This window comes from Nicotiana sylvestris, chromosome 2, assembly GCF_000393655.2.
Source record: "Nicotiana sylvestris chromosome 2, ASM39365v2, whole genome shotgun sequence".
In the NCBI taxonomy this organism is placed as follows: Eukaryota; Viridiplantae; Streptophyta; class Magnoliopsida; order Solanales; family Solanaceae; genus Nicotiana; species Nicotiana sylvestris.
The window spans coordinates 33,199,533-33,215,839 of NC_091058.1; positions in this window are offsets into that span (position 1 = coordinate 33,199,533).

A 16,307-nucleotide genomic window follows, 5' to 3' on the forward strand; every position below is an offset into this window, starting at 1 on the left:
AAACATTTGGACATATGAACAGACATTTAACTATAACAAACAAAATGAACTGACAAAGAAAAGAAAAACAAAAATACCTTAAAGGCTTGAAAAATCAGAAAACCCTAGCTCGGATTTGAATCGACCTTTCTTGGGGTTGAACGGACTTTAATCGAAGTGTTCTTAACTGAGAACACTTCGATTAAGGTCCATTAGACCCTAATCTTCTGGTTCAAATGGACACAAATCGGACTTAGGACTTCTAGGGTTCCTAAGGGCAGATTTGGGATTCAGGTTGTCCTGGTTGGATTCGGACCAAACCAAACCTGGTTTGGTCATGAGGGAGGTCAGGGGAGTGCCTGGCATGGATTTGGGGTGGTTTGGTGTAGGTCGAGGTTCGGCTCGAATCTTCAAATGAAGATTCGAGATGGTGGGGGAGGATTCGAGACCCACGGTTAGTGGATCTGTATTCAGGGGGTTGAGGTGGTCCTAGGGTGTTAAGGTGGTGGTCACCGGCATCCTTGCCGCCGGGTTTATGGTGAGGGGAAAGGGGGCGGCGCTAGGGTTCCGTGGGGGTTTGGGTCTGGTGAGGGAGATGAAGACGAGGGAGGGGTGCTTGGATAGGGAGGCGGGGTACGAGATGAGGGTTTATATATGGGGTGGATGGTTTGATCTCGGCCGTTAGATCAATCGAGATCAACGGCCTGAATCCAAGGGTTAATCGAACGGTGTCGTTTGGTTTAGTATTGGGGTCGGGGTTGGTCCGGGTAACGGGTCGGGTTGGCTGAGATGGGTTAGGTTTTGTGATCTTGGCCGTTGATCATTCTGAGATCAACGGCCCAGATCAAAACGACGTCGTCTGGACGCCCCTGAGGTCAGCTGATCTGGATCGGGCAAGACACATGTCTTGGGCTCGATTTGGTCCAATTGGAACGGCCCAATTCCAATTTCAAACCCATTTTCTTCTTTTAATTTTTGATTTAAATGAAATTCCTAAAAATGTAAAATCAAAAATAGAAATCACACAAATATTAATTAATACTCAAACAACAACTATCACTCATATATTATTGTATTTTGTTTGACAAAACCAAACAATCACAGACAAAACTACAACTAAACTGCCAAGAGGGCCATGTAAAAATCTAAAAATTGTACAACAAAACCATTTGTTTTATTTTTTGGTTTCTTTTGGAGTAATTGTCGTGTAAACAAAAATCACGTGCTCACAGCTGCCCCTCTTTGTCCGAAAACACGAAGAGTTTTCGTGCAAAGATAAAGTGAGCGGATATGAGCGATTTTTGCCTATTGGAATACTCCGTGTGAAGCACATTTTGAAAGATTTGACCGAATCTTTGCTTCGAAGATTTCCTACATATCCTGGGCTAAACAAGAATCAGGTCAATATAGTTCGGGAAACTTTGGTAGCTGGGACTACCATAGGATTGCAATACTTGCCGTTACTGCTGTTGCTGTTGCCACTACTGCTTTACTGACCCCCTTATTACAACCAAAGGAAATTGAAATTGAACTAACTATTTATGCTTGTCAACCGCTAGTTACAAGATTCCTATCTATAATTCTTTTGCAACTTGATCTTGGGTCTTAGCTGATTCTGCTTGTAGACTTCGATCCGAATCTTGATGCTTGCAAGTTGTAGGTGCCCGTTTATTTCTGCGATATTGAGTGATACGGGATTAACGGAACTCGGGACCTTGATCAAATTTGGGGCGATCCGCCTTTTGTTTGTTCCAATATCTCGGAACATCTTCTTTTTGTCCTTTTTTCTTTATTCTGGATTGAGACTCATCCCGTAGGTCATCTCGATCCATGCGCCTCGAGGCCAAACCTGCCGAGACAAAACAAAACAAATGAACGAAATCTTTCTGCCCCAGTTTCACTAGGAAAATTTCGTGAGTTAATTGCCATAATAATCTACAGCACTGATGCGGGGATAAGAAAAAACTAGTCTGCAAAACGCAACTCAGAGGCTGGAGCCCTAATGTCGCCAAAGGTAAAAATGCTCAGTTCAGGGTTGGGGCCCTAATGCTGGCTAAATGGAAAATGCTCAGTTCAGGGTTGGAGCCCTGATGCTGGCTAAAAGAAAAATGCTCAGTTCAGGGTTGGGGCCCTAATGCTGGCTAAATGGAAAATGCTCAGTTCAGGGTTAGAGCCCTAATGCTGGCTAAATAAAAAAATGCTCAGTTCAGGGTTGGAGCCCTAATGTTGGCTAAATGGAAAATGCTCAGTTCAGGGTTGGAGCCCTAATGCTGGCTAACAGGAAAATGCTCAGTTCAGGGTTGGAGCCTTAATGCTCGCTAACAGGAAAATGCTCAGTTCAGGGTTGGATCCCTAATGCTGGCTAAATGGAAAATGCTCAGTTCAGGGTTTGAGCCCTAATTCTTGCTAAATGGAAAATGCTCAGTTCAGGGATGGAGCCCTAATGCTGGCTAACAGGAAAATGCTCAGTTCAGGGTTGGAGCCCTAATGCTGGCTAAATGGAAAATGCTCAGTTCAGGGTTGGAGCCCTAATGCTGGCTAAATGGAAAATGCTCAGTTCAGGGTTGGAGCCCTAATGCTGGCTAAATGGAAAATGCTCAGTTCAGGGTTGGAGCCCTAATGCTGGCTAACAGAAAAATGCTCAGTTCAGGGTTGGAGCCCCAATGCTGGCTACCGGAAAATGCTCAGTTCAGGGTTGGAGCCCTGATGCTGGCTAAATGGAAAATGCTCAGTTCAGGGTTGAAGCCCTAATGCTGGCTAAATGAAAAATACTCAGTTCAGGGTTGGAGCCCTAATGCTGGCTAAATGGAAAATGCTCAGTTCAGGGTTGGAGCCCTAATGCTGGCTAAATGGAAAATGCTCATTTCAGGGTTGGAGCCCTAATGCTGGCTAACAGAAAAAATGCTCAGTTCAGGGTTGGAGCCCTAATGCTGGCTAAATGGAAAATGCTCAGTTCAGGGTTGGAGCCCCAATGCTGGCTAACCGGAAAATGCTCAGTTCAGGGTTGGAGCCCTGATGCTGGCTAAATGGAAAATGCTCAGTTCAGGGTTGGAGCCCTAATGCTGGCTAAATGGAAAATGCTTAGTTCAGGGTTGGAGCCCTAATGCTGGCTAACAGAAAAATGCTCAGTTCAAGGGTTGGAGCCCTAATGCTGGCTAACAGAAAAATGCTCAGTTTAGGGTTGGAGCCCTAATGCTGGCTAAATGGAAAATGCTCAGTTCAGGGTTGGAGCCCTAATGCTGTCTAACAGGAAAATGCTCAGTTCAGGGTTGGAGCCCTAATGCTGGCTAAATGGAAAATGCTCAGTTCAGGGTTGGAGCCCTAATGCTGGCTAAATAGAAAATGCTCAGTTCAGGGTTGGAGCCCTAATGCTGGCTAACAGTAAAATGCTCAATTTAGGGTTGGAGCCCTAATGCTGGCTAAATGAAAAATGCTCAGTTCAGGGTTGGAGCCCTAATGCTGGCTAACAGGAAAATGCTCAGTTCAGGGTTGGAGCCCTAATGCTGGCTAAATGGAAAAATGCCGGGGATACTAACTGACCCCTTTTTTTGTTTTGAGTTTTCTTGTTTTAGTAAGATGTAAAAGAGAATTTTGTGGAAACTTCCTTTTTAAGTAGATTCCTTATTACCAAGCCGTTTCTTGTACTCATGAATTTCTTTTCTTTTTGGGCGACAACCTGCTGCTTGTACGGTTGCTTTGGGTCACACCTGTTTCAATTTTCCAAACAAAGAACAATTGTCAGTTCGGAAATGGCGGTTGGTTCGGTGGCCTTGATTGTTCCAGTTTCTTTGTTACGTCCTTATTTCTGTTGAGAAACTCTGCCATTGATTGTATTCAAAGGTGAAACCCTTTTGGGCTGCGTAGACTCGCATTTCCAGATTCTGTGATGGTTTGCCTTGTAAGGCTTTGGTTTTTCCATCCCGTTCTGCTTGGGGACTTCAGTGGAGATTTTTATTGGGTAGACTCTGTGGGGATTTGTACAAGGGGAGGTCTGTGGGGATTTGTCTAAAGGGAACTCTGTGGGATTTTTTTTTACAAAGCAGACTCGTTGGGGATTTGCTGGGGTAGGCTCTTTGGGGAATTTTTACAAAGGAGGCTCTGTGGAGATTTTTACAAATGGAACCTTGTGGGGGTTTGTCCCTCTCTCTCTCTCTCTTTTTTTTATATGGGTGTGACTCTACTTCGGATGCAGCCATCATCATGATCCATCGGGTTTGGACAACGTACCACTGAAACGGGGTATTTACTTCTTACGAAACAGAATTCCGTGAGTCCTGCCACCTATTCTTTCCTGGTATATCTGGAACTTGGAGTTAAAAATGGAAGGGATTCGAAGTAAAGTAAAACGAAGAACGGAGAAAGCAAATTTTTAGAAGAGAGGTATCCCTTTCGGGACAAGAAGGACTTATCTGATGGAAACATGCTGACTTTAAATTGACATGACATGCTCTTTGGACTGGACGCCTGACCTTCAACGAACTTGCATTTCCTCATGAACCAAAATGGATCTATGCTTCCAAACCGGTGGAACTTTGCCGAGACTTCCTGAGGTGGAGCCATCCTTTCGGCCGACAGCGCCCTTTGCGGGTTTTCGCTAGTTGACCTCTCTCATTTCTCTTCATGTCGTCGCTTGATAGCACTCTTTGCGAGTTTTTACTAAAAAAACTCTCTTATTTTGGTCTCTCTACTCCCGTCGCCTCGCGGTGCCCGAAGGTTTTCACCGACAAGACTCTCTCGTTTTATTTCTCTCAGTTCTGAATGTACCGGCCTCCAATCGTGATATCTCTTGGCTCCCCTACCTTTGGTAATTGATCCGAAGGACTTGTGCTTGGTAAAGAATGGGGGATGACACTACAACTTCTAAGCCGTTCGGTGTGCCCCGGTTTCAATTTCAGGGTAAGTGGGATTTTATTGTTGGTGTGACTGAACCTCAGAGAGAGGCTGCCTACGTATCCTTTCGGAATCAAGTCAGACGTAGTTCAGGCTCAATCAATGTTTTGTTTTGTTTGTTTTCTTCTTCTTCTTTTTTCTCTTTTTTTTCTTTTTTTTTTCTTTTTTCTTTTTTTTTCTTTTTTTCTTTTTTTTTTTGATAGGTAGCCAAAGAAATGTAACCGGCTCAAAGGGCTTGTAGAGAGAGTTGATAGTGTTTAGGGTAGTGGGAATAAAACCTTCATCATTTCAAATGTGTCAGGACTACTAGAGTATAACTCAAACATAGTACCTTTTGACTGCATCCGCATTCACCGCTGTTTCAGGATCATTTCCCTCAATATCACCCAGATACAATGCTCCTCTTGGCAATATCTTCCTGATGATGTATGGGCCTTTCCAATTTGGAGCAAATTTTCCTTTCGCTTCCTGGTGATGTGGCAGAATGAGCCTCAGTACCAGTTGACCCACTTCGAAATTCCTGGGTCGGACTTTTTTGTTGTAAGCACGGGCCATTCTTCGTTGGTACAACTGCCCGTGACAAACTGCAGCCATTCGTTTCTCGTCAATCAAAGTCAACTGCTCCAACCGAGTCTTAACCCACTCGCTATCTTCAATTTCTGCTTCGACAATGGTTCGGAGCGAAGGAATTTCTACCTCTGCTGGTATCACAGCCTCAGTCTCATAAACCAAAAGATAAGGGGTTGCTCCTACTGACGTGCGTACCGTAGTGCGATATCCCAACAATGCAAAGGGTAACTGTTCATGCCACTGTCGGGAACTCTGGATCGTCTTCCTCAAAATCTTCTTGATGTTCTTATTTGCTGCTTCCACAGCGCCATTGGCCTTGGGCCGGTAAGGAGTGGAATTCCTATGCATTATTTTGAACTGCTCGCAGATATCTCCCATCAAGTGACTATTCAGGTTCGCTGCGTTATCTGTGATGATAGTTGCAGGAATACCGAAACGACAGATAAGATTTGAATGTACAAAATCCACTACAGCTTTTTTAGTGACCGACTTGAGAGTGACAACCTCTACCCATTTTGTGAAGTAGTCGATAGCAACCAATATAAATCTGTGTCCATTTGAGGCCTTCGGCTCGATCGGACCAATGACGTCCATACCCCAAGCAACGAATGGCCAAGGTGCAGATATGGGATGCAGTTCTGTGAGGGGCGCATGAATCAAATCACCATGCACTTGACACTGATGACACTTTCGAACGAAGCTAAAACAGTCCTTTTCCATAGTCATCCAGTAATAACCTGCTCGAAGGATTTTCTTGGCCAAAACATACCCGTTCATGTGGGGCCCGCACACTCCTGCGTGTACTTCGTGCGTGATCCTTCTCGCCTCCTCGGCGTCAACACATCTTAGTAGATTGAAGTCCGGGGTCCTCTTATACAACAACTCGCCGCTCAAAAAGAAACCACTTGCATGCCGCCTAATGGTTCTCTTTTGATCTCCAGTAGCATGCTCGGGGTATTCTTGTGTCTTCAAGAACCTCTTGATATCATGGTACCATGGCTGTGTACACGATCCTGCCTCGATTACGTTACAGTAACCGTGTCTCTCCCTGATTTGGATTTCCAAGGGATCGACGTGGGTGTTGCCTGGGTAGGGTAGCATTGAAGCCAAGCTAGCAAGTGCATCCGCTAGTTCATTGTGACACCGCGGGATATACCTGAACTCTATTGATTTAAAACGCTTGTCGAGGTCCTCCACGTGTTGTCGGTAAGGAATAAGCTTGATATCCCGAGTTTCCCATTCACCTTGGGCTTGCCGGATAATCAGGTCAGAATCTCCCATAATCAATAAATCTTCGACATCTTGATCGATCGCCATATGCATGCCCATGATGCAGGCTTCATACTCAGCTGTATTGTTCGTGCAAAAGAAACGCAGTCTAGCTGTAGCAGGATAATGCTGACCAGAGGGCGAGATCAAAATTTCCCCGATTCCTATACCTTTGGCGTTTACGGCCCCATCAAAAAACATCTTCCAAACATGAGCGTTTTCCGAGACTACTTCTACGGTGTTTATTTCTTCGTCCAGAAAATAAGTACTCAATGGTTGGTATTATTCATCAACCGGGTTTTCGGCCAAATGATCGGCTAACGCCTGGGCTTTCATTGCCGTGCGGGTGACATAGACTATGTCAAATTCAGTGAGCAAGATTTTCCACTTGGCCAGTCTTCCAGTAGGCATTGGTTTCTGAAATATATACTTCAAAGGATCCAGCCTGCTTATGAGGTAAGTAGTGTGAGCTTGGAGATAATGTCTCAACTTTTGAGCAACCCACGTCAAAGCACAACACGTTCTTTCTAGCAGAGTGTACTTGGCCTCGTAGCCGGTGAATTTCTTGCTCAAGTAGTAGATCGCTTGTTCCTTCTTTCCAGTTATGTCATGTTGCCCAAGGACGCAACCGAAAGAATTTTCCAAGACTGTCAGATACAAGAACAGTGGTCTCTCTGGCTCTGGCGGGACCAAAACTGGGGGTTTTGAAAGATATTCTTTGATTTTGTCAAAAGCTTCTTGACACTCAGCCGTCCATTTGATCGCCGCGTCTTTCCTCAATAACTTAAATATGGGCTCACACGTGCTAGTCAGCTAGGCAATGAATCGGCTGATATAGTTTAACCTGCCCAACAGACTCATCACGTCTTTCTTCGTTCTTGGGGGAGGTAGATCCCTGATAGATTTTATCTTTGTTGGATCTAATTCGATACCTCTCCTGCTTACTATGAAACCCAAAAGCTTGCCCGATGGGACTCCGAAAGCGCATTTGGCTGGGTTCAGCTTCAAGTCGTACTTCCTCAATCTCTCGAAGAATTTCCTCAAGTCTTAGATGTGATTATCCTGGGTCCTGGACTTGACTATCACGTCGTCCACATACACCTCTATTTCCTGATGCATATTCTCATGAAAAATGGCGGTCATGGCTCTCATGTAAGTTGCCCCAGCATTCTTCAGACCGAATGGCATAACCCAATAGCAGTAAGTGCCCCAAGGTGTAGTGAAAGCAGTCTTCTCGGCATCTTCTTCATCCATCAACACCTGATGATACCCAGCGTAACAATCTACGAAAGACTAGATCTCATGTTTGGCGCAATTATCAACAAGGATGTGGATGTTGGGCAATGGGAAATTATCTTTGGGACTCGCTCTATTCAAATCTCGGTAATCCACACATACCCGAGTTTTCCCATCTTTTTTCGGCACTGGGACTACATTTGCCAACCACGTGGTGTACTGGACTACCCGAATTACTCCCGTTTTCAGCTGCTTGGTGATCTCTTCTTTAATTTTGTCACTGACATCAGTTTTGAACTTTCTTTGCTTTTGTTGAACTGGAGGACAGTCCGGGTGAATTGGGAATTTATGCACCACTAGGTCAACACCTAATTCTGGCATGTCATTGTATGACCAAGCAAACACATCTTTAAATTCAAAAAGGAGTTGAATTATCGCGTCTCGCATTTTCTCGTCTGTGTGAATGCTTATTTTGGTCTCTCGAATTTCTTCAGGAGTTCCCAAATTAACCGGTTCGGTATCATTCAGATTCGGCTTAGGTTTATTCTCAAAGTGTTCCAATTCTCGGTTTATTTCCCTAAAAGCCTCTTCTTCGTTATATTCTGGTTCTTGGTTCATTATTTCACAATTAAATAGCTCGTTGTGATCTGGGCGTGAAGTCCGCAAGCATGTCATATTATTTAAAGCCGCATTATTATAACTGAAAGAAAAGATAAAGGAAAAATAACAAAAATCAGAACAAAGGAAAAAATGAGAAAACAATGATTTTTATTTTCTTGGAATTTGGAAGATAACAATGTTTATAACTCAGGAATTCAAAACAACAATTGAAGGGAAAAACATCCAAGTTATATCCTGGGGATAACTCGTGATGCAGGAAAGGTGGCAGAGCAAGTCTACCCGGACTCCTGTCTAGTCGAGAATGGCGTGGCCTCCCAGTTTCGAAGCTTGGCGTTTGGCCCCACATATAGCATCTCAGCGGTGCTTGTGCCTTCTCCTGGTTGAACCATGTGAGCTTCGTAGAGCATTTCTCTCATTGCCCCACATATCTCCTCGATCTCTTCGGCCGTGAAAACCTCATCGTCTTCTTCTTCGGTGTATTTTGGTCCGACGAAAGTTTCATATAAATCCGGCAATGGCCGAGTCAGTTTCCAACCCTCATTTTTCCTCTTTTTCGCCCACTCTTCATCTTTTGGAGTGGGTTGAAAACCTATCCCAAAAAGTTTCTTGGTGGAGGGCAAGGTGACGGGTTCCGTTATTCCTTGCAATGTTCGTCCGAGCCCTTTCCCTGGCCTGAATCCATGCCGGATCATCTCTTTAGCCACCATAATTGAGGCGTTAGACAAGAAAGGTTGGGGGAAAGGTCTTCCCTCTTCATACTGCTCTGCTAGCACAACTTCGAAAGCCTGATAAACTGTGTGCTCGCTCCCTTCCCTTGGTTCAAGATATGGGATGGATGGGTCCCGATAAATAGACTGTTCATCTTCTCCGTGGACTACAATTTCCCGGTCTTCGTACTCAAACTTCACCATTTGGTGAAGAGTGGAAGGTACAGCCCCTGCCGCATGAATCCAAGGTCTGCCGAGGAGAAAATTGTAGGACGTATCCATGTCAAGCACCTGGAAAGTTATTTCGAACTCCACTGGTCCTATAGTCAATACCAAGTCTATTTCCCCAAGGGTGTCCCTCTTGACACCATCAAAAGCCCTTACGCAGACATTATTGGGGCGGATTCTTCCGGTCCCAATTTCCATTCTCTGTAGTGTGGAGAGCGGACAAATGTCAACACCTGAACCTCCATCTAACATTACCCGCTTGACATAGTAGTCTTCGCATTTAACTGTCAGATGTAAGGCTTTGTTGTGAGCTGCTCCCTCTGGAGGTAAGTCGTTCTTGCTGAAAGAAACCTGGTTAACGGCGAAGAACCTCTCCGTCATGCGTTCCAGTTGTTCTACTAAGGTTTCAACTGGTACGTATGCTTCGTTCAGGGTCTTGAGCAAGATCTTTTGGTGCTCGGCCGACCTCATCAGCAGTGATAGCATGGACACTTGCTCGGGGTACTTGCGTAGTTGATCTACCACTTCGTAGTCTGGCATTTTCATCTTTTGGAAGAAAACTTCCGTTTCTTCAATGCTTACAGGCTTCTTTGGTGGGAAGCGTCTCCGTGTGGTGTTGTTTAACTCTTGAGTGTTCGAATACCTTCCAATGAAAGTATTTTCCGGAAGTTCTCCCGTGACCTCTCTGCCTTTGTATGTAACCAACATTCTTTGATAGTTCCACGGTACTGTGGACGGGTTTGTCATTGGCTTTTGTGGCACGCGTCCGATAACCACTGGCTCATTCAGCCGAGGTGGTTGAATCGTCCCCCGGACCACATAGGCCCCTTTTGGTACGTACATTGGTTTTGCCCTTTTGACTTCGAAACTTTGCGGCTTCTCTGCTCGACCTCGTGGGACGTAAAGAACTCCATTCTTCACAGGCACCGTCTTTCTCCCCAATATCTCTTCGGGCTCACCCTTGACAGTACTGACCTTCTTTTCCCCTTTTTCTAGCTTCGGGGCTGTTTCAGGCCTTTTCCCTGCATCGGCGATGGCGATTATAGCTTTTAAAGCAGGGTCAAATTCTTTGTCCTCGCAGATCATTCCAATCAGCGGCTCGTTATTGTGAGCAGGCAACGGATTGTTAGTCACATCTGGGACCTCCTCATCCCTCAGTACTATTTTCCCCTGCTCTATTAAATTCTTGACTACCCTTCTCAAAGCCCAACAGTCATTTATATCGTGCCCTTCTGCTCCTGAATGATAGGCGCATCTAACACCGGCTTTGTAAGTAGGTGATGCCGGATTGTGCCTTGTCTGAGGGACTGGCTGCAGGAAACCCAACTGGACTAGCTTTGGGAACAAAGTAGAATACGGTTCACCGATGGGTGTGAAAGTCCGCCTTCTAGGTGGTTCCTGAGGGCGGAAGTTATTTTGAGGAGGCTGTGGGTTATAGTGGTTGCGGTAGGGAGGCTGATTTCTGGGAGGTGGAGCTTGGCCTCGATTGGCTTGCTGTGGCGGATGGACATAGGGCTGGGTGTTCATGACCATGTAGGGCTGAGGGGCATATGTCACATTTTGGTGAGGATAGTAGTGTTGTGGGGTTCTTTCTGGAAAACGGGGCCTGGGATTACGATATTCCCTTGCTTCTGATGCTGCCATGGCCGTTTCTTCCTTTTTCTTTCCTCTTGCCATTCCTCCGGACCCGCTTTGGACGGCTTGGGAGGTTGCCCTTATGGCTGCCTGACTTAAGATTCTACCCGTTTTCAAACTGTTCTCCACCATCTCCCCGATCTTGATTGCTTCCGCGAAAGGCTTTCCCATGGCTGACATCATATTCTGGAAATAGTCTGATTCTTGAGCCTGAAGAAAAGTAGTGACCATTTCTATCTCGTCCATGGGAGGTTTTACTCTCGATGCCTGCTCGCGCCACTTAATAGCATATTCTCTGAAGCTTTCTGAAGGTTTCTTCTTCAAGTTTGACAGAGAATTTCGGTCTGGTGCAATGATGTTATACTGGAATTGTCTCACAAAATCTCTGGCGAGATCATCCCATATATACCATCGAGATATGTCTTGGTCCATATACCATTCTGAGGCTATTCCTACCAGACTTTCCCCGAAATATGCCATTAGCAATCCCTCTTTGCCTCCGGCTCCCCGCAGTTGGTTGCAATATTTCTTGAGGTGAGAAATGGGGTCGCCGTGCCCGTCGTATTTCTCAAACTTTGGGGTTTTGAAACCCACGGGTAGGTGCACGTGAGGGAACATGCATAGATCGGTATAGGAGACACTCTTCTGTCCGCTCAAACCTTGCATGTTTTTCAAACTCTGCTCAAGGCTTCTCATTCTTTTGGCCATCTCATCTTGTTCAGCAATTTTGGGGTTCTGATCCTGCCCAGGTGCAAACTCATATTGAGGCTGTGGAGGATGAGTGCTGGTGGCGAACCGAGTTGGTTCCATTGAGAAAGATGGTGCTTGGAATGTAAATGAGGATGAGTCAAAATTTGGCTTGTGTGTAGCAGGTTGTGCCACAATTGGACAGGGAGGTGCAGTAAAGATGTTTGTAGCTACATCTGTTGTTGTCATCCGGGGATAAGAATCAGAGGGCGATCCAGCAGAGAAGGCCGACATGGCTGGGTACCCGAAAGGGGTAGCCGGATAGCTTATGGGGACGTTAGAAGTCCCACTTGTCCTGGAGAACAACTCAGGGAACCCAGGGATAACACTTGGCGGCTCTTTTCCATTACTCCAGTCATCCAGCATTTCCAACATGTGGAGCCGCAGGATTCTATTTTCTTCCGCAGTTGCGGATTCAGGTGTGAGGACGGAATTTCTGTCGGCAGTGATGGAACTGTCGGCAGGATTCTCGGCAGTGATGGAACTGTCGGCAGCGGAATTTCTGAAGACATTTCTATGCTTCCCTTTGATCTTGTGAAGTAAGTGTGAGTACCCCCTCTTGACTTAACAACAGGTAATTGAACAATCCCTTTCGACCTCGTGAAATATGAATGTGAGGCCAGACTTTCACCAAACCAACCGCCTTTTCTAAAACCTGGAAGGACTCAAAGACAAATGAACGGTTAGTTCGAAACAAATAACAGATAGGTAATCTCACATTGGGGCATGATGCACCTATACAGTTAAGTGAATTCCTACATGTTTGCAACGAAAGCATGCATCATTCGGGCTTCCTTTTAGGCTTCCTCTTTATTTTATTATTATTTTTTCATTTTTCTTTCTTTCTCTTTGTTCCTTTTTTATTACTGTTTTCAATATTTGCAGTTAAAAATGTGATCAGATCCGATGAGGATTGCCTACGTATCACGATGCCGCGTGAATCAGATCATTACGTAGTTCGAAAGAGATGAGTGTAAAAGAAGCACACATTTTATTACTGAAACGATCTATTACAACCAACATTTTTGAAAAAGGAAAAACAAACCTTGAACATAAACATAGACTCAAATAGACTAATGCACCCTGATGCGAAAAGACGGACAGAAGATGCTAAGATACAGACTCGACCTATGAATACATTAAGGTTTCGAAAATTGGTGCCCGCGGGGCATCGTTCGGCCTCGCCGCGGTCCTAGGTGTGAGATCCCTTTCAAGTTGTTCCAGCTCATGCATGGTCTGCTTGACATAACCCATCACTGCCGAGAGAACGGTAATGCTGGTCATGTTCTTACACCGTAGACACCGTCTGATGATGGCATGGGCAATGGTCCTGATCTTATCTCTAGTTTGCTTCTTCTTTATAAGCAGGCGTTTTATCTGATCACTGCACGTCTTTAAAACCTGAGAATCCTGCATATGCTGATTCTTCAGTTGCCGTACTTCTACCTTCATCTGGGCCAACAAGTTGTAACAGTATCTGTTCTCAATTTGGAAATCCTCAGCCTGATTAACTGCTTTAACCTCAAGTGTAGCCATCTCTCTCTTTATTTCGGCAACAGTTTTCTCGTGGTTGCGTTTCAATTGATTCAAGTATCGGCGATGCTTATCTGCTCTTGTACCCCACTGTATCTTGAGCTCTGCCATGACGTTTTCAGACTTCTCTAAACCATCTCGCCATTCCCTGACTTCACTTTTCAACCCTTTTATCACCTGCTCGTCTGATCGACTTCTTGGTTGTTTATCAAGAGCCAATCTCAATTTCTGAATTTGGGCCCTAAGTTCTTCATTTTCTTGGGCCAATCTATTCTTTTCGCCTCGATCCGCAGCGATTTGCATACTGTTATTGAATTTCAGACTATCAACCTGTTGCTTCAAATCACCGATCTCTGCCCGATACCCCTTTTCTTTTGCTAACCAGTTCCATTGCTCTTGGGATGACTCAACGAAATCTTTGAGATGAGGTCTTTTAGCTGGTCTCTCGCAGGATATATCACCTCTAAACCAAGCATGATACCCCGGGGCAACTTCCCCTTTAGCCGTATCCATCACACAAGTGTTTGCTGTTAGGTGTAGGCACTCACTCCAGATTTGGCGGACTTCTTCTTCGGGGAAACGACCGTCTGGACTGATTTCAATCACTTGAGTACTCAAGTCTTCATCTTTCGGCACTACTTGATACCTCCCAAGTTGCCTCAAAACCCGATACGGTGCATAAGGTTGGATGCTTTTAAGTCCCATCAACAGAAAGCGGGGCCTGGTTGCCGGCATGTATATGATTTCCTCAATAGGAAACCATCCGAGCGTCCACTGGATTTGGTTGGCAGTGAGAGTTCGAAAAAATGACGTCCAAGCTGTGACTCCCTCGGGTAGACTAAAGCCTTCGATTCTTGTGTAGAATTCTCCAATACAAGTTTTCTCGGGCGAACCGTAACCCAAGTGCGGGGAGCGGTGGCATAAATGATCGGTCATCCACATTTGCAACAATAGGTTACATCCTTCGAAAAAGTCACCCCTGGCTCGGCAAGCAGTGAGAGCCTGGAAGATGTCAGCCATAATCATAGGCGCCAGAGTACTTTTATCTTGGGTGAGCAAAGTACTGATGACCCCAGTTACTTTTAGATCGATGTTTCCGTCTTTCCTTGGGAACACTATAAGACCCAAAAAAGCTGTCATAAAAGCTACCAACCTGTGTTCGTCCCACTTTTGTCGGTTACCTCTACTGCATAGTTTGAAGTCTGGCTTATTGAACCCGCCCACGTGGCCGTATCTAGCATATATAAGGTGGAGACTACAGAAACCTTTGGCAAGATCTGGATGGTGAAATGTTCGGGGTATTTTTAGGAAATCCAGAAACCGGTGTACCGTGACGGCCCTAGGTGTGATCAAGTACTTGAACCTTAACAGGGCTTCATCACCTCCGATGTATCCCGCTATTTCTTCCAATGTCGGGGTGAGCTCAAAGTCCGAGAACTGAAATACATTGTGTGCTGAATCCCAGCAAGTGACCAATGATCTAATAATATCACCCTGAGGCTGAATGTCTAGTAAACCCGGGAGATCTTTCAAATACTTCTTTACTTTGTCTTGCCCCTCCTTGCCTAAATCATTCCACCATAATCGCAACTCGAAAGGGATCTTGGTCATTATTGAAAAGGGTTTGTTTTGTATCGTGCTCATCCTGCACATTTATTAAGGTGATTATGCCAACGAAGAACTTTCATTAGACTCAAAGAAATAAAACTATGTTTTTTTTTTTTTTGTAAAATGATGGACTCGGTTTTCGAATGCGGCCTTTTAGCACTTCGGGAACAAAGATTTTAAGGCTGCGAGGATCAACCTGTAAAAACCAAAGTTGATGACCAAAGATGACCGTTTATGCAATGGCAGCCTTCCGCCGTCCCTTTCGGGAACATTCGACTGTTTTTGACAACGAAAGCATCACTTGATTTTTTTCTCTTTTTTTATTATTTATTATTATTTTTTAGGAATGGTGACCCGATATTGGGAACATGGCCTCGCAGATCCTCGGGGACGAGGATCCTAAGGCCATTGGGCAATTTGGTCAAAAATTTAAAAATGACTAAAATGGCTGTTTATGCAAAGATAGCCTTCCGGCGTCCCTTTCGGGAACATTTGGCTATTCTCGACAAACGGCATCACCCGACTCACAAATTAAAATTCTGTTATTTTGGCTATTTCCGAAAACGGGGAAGTTGGACCCGATGAGGGTTGCCTACGTATCTCGCACCCTGCGAGAATCAAACCGGCGTAGTTCGGGCGAGATCAGAAACTACGGAAATATTTACTTCTTTTCACTTTTTTTTTTATTTTTTTTTTTGAAATTTCGAAAATATTTTAAAGAGATACTACAAATGAAACAACATTTTTTTTAAGAAAATTCCGGCGAGGTTTTGACATTACTTTGAAATTGGTTTTATTTTTCCAAAAATAAGTAATTATCTCCCTACGCTGCTATTTTTATTATTATTTTTTCTTTTAAATGTTTTTTTAGAAACCGGTTGGCATGCAGAACTGAAGCAAATAAATGAGCAAAACAACGGGATGCAGCAGGATGGTCTTTTCATTTCAGGTTGCCTGTCCTAGACGGACCCAACCCATGTGTTGAGTCCCCTATGTCAAATGCAACATGATGCAAATAAACGTTCCTACTAGGGATCCGACATGAGGTTTCGTTATACTAGGTTTATAACCTGGGTATATGTTCTAGACTGTGTACTCGAGCGGACAACTCGAGTCGAGGAGGGGGCAACTTACCGGGAACCAAAAGGTCATCCGACTTCGTAACTTGTCCGAGCCTCTTTTTATTTCAGGGTATTGACACTAACAGAATAGGGAGTCTCAACCAGTAAGCACATCCCCGGAGGTGAAGAGAGAAGGGTTCGGCACAGTTTATATACATTTCAG